A 6,000-nucleotide genomic window follows, 5' to 3' on the forward strand; every position below is an offset into this window, starting at 1 on the left:
TATTCACTGAGAAGGCTGCTAGCTGCAGTTCAATGATTTACCACATGAGATTCCAGCAGTTCCCGACAGCAAAGAGGTTTAACCTCCCTATTTAATGTGGTAACTGTACTCTAGAAAGAGGTTGCGGTGCTGGTAATTTTAGATAATGTAAAGCATCTATGATATTCTGCTGTGTTGAACTATACCCAGAGGCTTAATCTCATTTTTACTTATTTATTTTTTAAAAGTTTGTTCCTTGATGTCTGTCAAGACTGCCTAAAATGTTATCTAGAGTCTCCTACCTCTCTGGGACCTACTTGAAATTCAACTTGGGCTAGTTCTGTTCCACAACCTTTTTTCCTGATAGGCTTTCCCCCTCCCTTCTTCATATTTAGGAACGGGTGGATTAATTCCATCTTCTGAAGGGGATGTTTTACATTTCACAGAAGCCATTGTACACAACTACAACATACAAAGCTTTTGGCTGCTTTGAAAAGTGAATTTTAACGAGTCTGACTATATTTTTCCTCAAAATCACAGTGTTAGCACATTGTCAGGGGATGTGTAAAGCAATTGCATTTATTTTCAGCCATATTCTTGATGCCTATAAGAATTCTCCAGATTTGAAAATAAAGGTGAAGTGTGTTGTCTTCTGTGGCGAGGTATTATTGTGAATGTGCATCCACATGGTCAGACTTAAATTAAACTGAAGTCTGGGAAATGCAACCAACCTCATTGACACAGTGGTTTAATATAAATATACAAATACTAATTAATAAATTTGGCTATGCAGAGAAGAAGGCATCTCAATACATAATACTAGGGAGGAGGGATCCCCATGTAGAAATTAGCCCCATCTAAATTGCCATGGATTGTACCTGACACTGTCGGTGCATGAGTGATTTTCACGCGTGCAGCAGAACCTCACTTTGGAAGTGTACAGGAAGGGAGGAGGGGAAGGGGAAGTTCCATTGGGCAAGCAGAAGTCCACTCACTCAACACTGGATTCCACCCATGTAAGATTGCAGGAGATAATCTGCCTACTAAAATTGGGGCGGAATATAGAATATGTGCATAATGATTCTAAAACTGAAATCAGCCTTCCCTAATCTGGAGCACTCTGTATGTTTTTGACTGCAGCTCTCATCCACACCAACCAGAATGGCCAGTGGGTCAGAGACATTTGGGGTTGTAGTCCAAAAGATTTGGTGGTTGGGGAAGGCTGCTCTAAATGGCTTGATATTATTATTATTATTATTATTATTATTATTATTATTATTATTATTATTATTATTATATATTTTGTGTGTGTACATACACACGCGACAAAATATTAACTTCTTGTGACTACCAACTTTAAATGTTTAGATACTTATTCTTGTTAAGGATTATTATCTCAGTTTCTATTATGACACATTGCATTTGAGTCTCATGGAGCTGTTCAGGAGACATGCTGTTGTACTAAAGCTTTCCAATGAAAAAATAGTATCTTCAAAATGGAGAATCATCACAGCTTTCAAATATTCTTTTAAGTGCTTACTGCATTCATCTTTAGTAAAATATGTTATTAATGGATTGTTGTATTGAAGTACATCTTCCCCATCAGAATGAAATTGGAACCATAGAATTTGAAATTCTATTAACTGATTTAAACTTGTCTAAATATTGTACTGTTATCACGTTCTTATGATTACATACTATTTGAAGTACGTTTCAGAGAAGCAAGCCTCACTCACGGCATTAGACCCTCAGATAGGCACACTATCGGTGTTCATAACCTAGTAAGCAGCCTTAATATCTTTTGCCAATAAGAAAATGTTGGGCATGAGTACGTAGTGTGTTATAGGGGAAGTGCTTTAAGCAATTGGTTACTATTTCTGTCTTCCATGGACTCCTTTCCATGGGCAAATCTTCCTTGTAATCTGAGGACTTAGCATTATTATCAATCTTTTGCTGACGATGCAGACACGCTGGACTTTTGTGTGTTTGTGCAGCCCCTGAGCATAAAAATGTAGCACGTCAGGACAGGAGTCCTAACATAGTCTGCCATGGCTAGAGAGTTTTGAAACTCTAAGGAGGTGTCTGATTTGTTTTGATACTAGCGTGCCCTTGTGTTATAGAGGACAGTCCTCTATGTGAAGGGCTGTTTAGTTTTGAACAATAAGGGAGAGAAGGGGCCTTGGCTTTGACTGCACGTGGACAGTATCAGACTGAGCAGGCAGGAACACAGAACACTTTGGACACAGTCTTCCCCACAACGGTGAGATGTGTTTTATTTCTATTACATTAATTATTTCTAAATATGCATCTGTACATATAAGTTGGGATGCGGGTGGCGCTGTGGTTTAAACCACTGTGCTGCTTGGACTTGCCGATCGGAAGGTCAGCTGTCCGAGGCCCCCGACGGAGTGAGCTCCCATTGTTCGGTCCCAGCTCCTGCCCACCTAGTAGTTCGAAAGCACGCGGTGCAAGTAGATAAATAGGTACCGCTCCGGCGGGAAGGTAAACGGCATTTCCGTGTGCTGCCAGAAGCTGCTTAGTCATGCTGGCCACGTGACCCGGAAAAACTGTCTGCAGAAGCGGACAAATGCTTGCTCCCTCAGCCAGTAAAGCGAGATGAGCGCCGCAACCCCAGAGTCATTCGCAACTGGACTTAACTGTCAGGGGTCCCTTTATCTTTACCTTTACCTATGTTAGCATGTGCAAATTTTATTCAAATCTCTTGCCTTTTTATTTTGGGAGATGCATTTCTTCAATTTTGGCAATATGTAAGTGATTAGCTAGAAAAGAGAGTGTTAAACAGAAACAGATGTGTCATGTCAGCCTGATGGTCAGATAACCTACCTCTATACAGGCTTCCTGCTGAGCCACTGTCTATCAAATTATTCCACTTAACTTTTGCTCAGTTTGGGTTAATTGGGGGGGGGGATGCAGGATTGTGTTAAACTGAAACACCTAAATGTATGAGATCAGGGAAAGGTGCCATCTTGTTAATAATCTGATAACCCCCAAGTAGTAATTGTTGAAATCAAAATAATCCTGCAATGTGTTGGTTTGCTGGTGAGAACTGCACTGTATGTGTTGCCTTTTTTGTTGTTGTGAATGGAGGGTTAAACCAATGGCCTTGTAGTAATAATCTTCCTAAAGTATTGCCGAGGAAGGAGACCCCACTGAAAGGAACCAAGCAAATCATTAAGATGTTAGGAAAGAGGATTAGCCAACAATATGTGAACTGCATATTTTGGTAATACAAGCTGAGCTTCTAAAACTGAATAAATTGGTACAGTTGCTTAGCTTACTGAATACAGTGGTACCTCGGTTTACAAACTTAATCTGTTCCTGAAGTCCGTTCTTAAACTGAAACCATTCTTAAACCGAGGCGTGCTTTCCCTAATGAGGCCTCCCACCGCCGGTGCCCTTCCACCGTTCAGTTTCCATTTGTAGACCAAGGTAAAGTTGGCAAACTGGAACACTACTTCCGGTTTTGCGCAGTTCATAAACCGAATCGTTCGTAAACAGAACTGTTCTTAAACCGAGGTACCACTGTATCTTTTTTAAAAAATCCCGATACACATCTGACTTTCAGACCAATTAAAATCTGTTGCTCTGGGGATGCAGAGTTGAAGGAAAGCACAATCTGGCCTCTGCTGTCCACCAGGGGAGTAGCTAAGGGCTACTGGGTTGTGCACACATGCCAAATACAGGGAGCCCCACCTGTCCAGATCAGATGGTCCTGCTGAGATGATGTCATTTTAAGAACTGCGGCTTGGAACTTGCTGGCTTCCCCATTCCCTCCTCCATTCCTTTTGTATCATGTCTATTAGATTGTGAGCCTGAAGGCAGGAATTGTCTCGTCTTTCCATCTCTTAAAACACTGCTTAAAACACTTTTAGGCACTGTAGTTTGATAATAAACCACAGTGGGCCAAAATATTGCATTACTAACACTTTTTAATATGAGGTGCTGGAAAACTTGTCAGTCACTACTAGATTATTATTTTTTACCTGTTCATAATTTTTGTACTTCCAAGCTTTTCTGTTCACAGATGTACCGTACGTGGAAATATTTCCTGCTGATTTAAATTAATAAACTAATTTAACCTCTTCTGTGTGTCTGTGAGCGTGTGTGTGCACACGGTTAATGCTCTTGATGTTTATACCATGTCATCAGTGTTCATAATGCCATTACATAGGCAGCATAGTGAGGAACATGGAAATAGGCAGTGACTTTGGAATGAGAAGCTCTTCCTTCACATAGGGTGATAGGCGTTGGAGGAGCACAGGTCACAGGCAGTGATGCAAAGAGAATCATAGACGCATTTTTTTTCCTCCTACAAAGTAAGGGGAAATGTCTGCATCCTATGAAACAAATGTGTGGTCCCTGGAGCTGAATTGCCCAGGGGCGAAAAGCAGGTGGTGGTTTGTTTGTTTTTTAAGAAAGAGGGAAGGGGGTGTTGAAAGGAAGCTGCAGAGCAGCTGATCAGCAAGCGATCGGGAGGGAGATAAGGGGCACTAGTGATAAAGAAGGCCGCCGGGGGGGGGGGAGGTATAAACACATGGATCCTGAGGATTTTTGCATTGGGTCACCCCAAATTCACCATCAGATCACATAGCATGTCCATGGCTACAGCCTGCACACACACAAAAACCGCGCACCCACTGTTTCATGGTGTTGCAATGGCGCAAAAACTTGGTTACAAAGCACAGATCCACATGGATCCTCAGGATTTTTGCATTGGGTCACCCCAAATTCACCGTCAAATCACATATCATGTCTGTGGCCACAGCATGAACCACAAAAATCATACATCCACTGTTTTGTTCAGAATATTTTTTCTTGTTTTCCTCCTCTAAAGACTAGGTGCATCTTATGGTCAGGTGTGTCTTATGGCACGAAAAATACGGTAATAATGAGTGAAAGAATTCTGAAACTCCTGGAACTGGTACCAATTTGAAAACAAATTGTAGTTATAAATAAGCACAGAAGAGGTCACTGAGTGAAATCCTAGCCTTGCTGAAGAATATGACACTTAATTTAATTCCTTTCTACAGCACTTTGTTAAGTATAAATGAAGGCAAATTTGACCCAAGGGCAAAATATAAATATTTATATAACTCAAGAATACAACAAGCTGGACTGAAAAATGCAGTAAGAAACACCTAGCTATAATTTGATTTCACATATAGGGGAAGAAAAGAATGGGGGAATGTTATGCATCATAAATATGGAAGTTATTTCCTATCTTTTGTACAATTAAAACTCAAAAGGGGGATAAACTCATTTCTGCTGTTTAAACCCATTCTGCCAGCTACTGATGTAAGCAACAGATACTGATCAACCTGCAGGAAAATTTACTCTACTCATGCAGTAAGACTCAGATGCTTCATAAGGCAATATAGGACCAATATGATGTGAGATCCATCTAGGTATGGTTCTGAAAGACCAAGGAAAAGCGTAGGTACATAAAGTTATAAGAAAACATACCGTAATTTGAAAAAGTTTTGTGGTGCTTGAACAAATTCAAGAGAGCCTTAATTCTGGTCTTAAGCAGCATTTTTTTTAAAAAATAATCATTGGGTGTTTATTATTTATGTTATACAGAAGTATTGCAGTGACTTACAGCATATTTTAAAACATACATTATAATAAGATATTCATACAAAACAATTCAATTCATTAAGTATATGGAACACCCACACACATAACAGCTGCAGGAAGGTTGGGTAGCACACTAGTTGCTAAATTTAAAAATGTCTGTATTAGTTCAAACAAAATAAAATTTAAAAAATTCCTTCCAGTAGCACCTTAGAGACCAACTAAGTTTGTTCTTGGTGTGAGCTTTCGTGTGCATGCACACTTCTTCAGATACTGGAAGGAATTTTTTATTTTATTTTGTTTTGACTATGGCAGACCAACACGGCTACCTACCTGTAACTGTATTAGTTCAGTTGATCTAAAAGTAAAATACACTGTATCATTCACAAGGTGGCACTCTTATACAATCTTCCAAATGAATTGGAA

This window comes from Lacerta agilis, chromosome 4 (genome assembly GCF_009819535.1).
Source record: "Lacerta agilis isolate rLacAgi1 chromosome 4, rLacAgi1.pri, whole genome shotgun sequence".
Taxonomy (NCBI): domain Eukaryota; kingdom Metazoa; phylum Chordata; class Lepidosauria; order Squamata; family Lacertidae; genus Lacerta; species Lacerta agilis.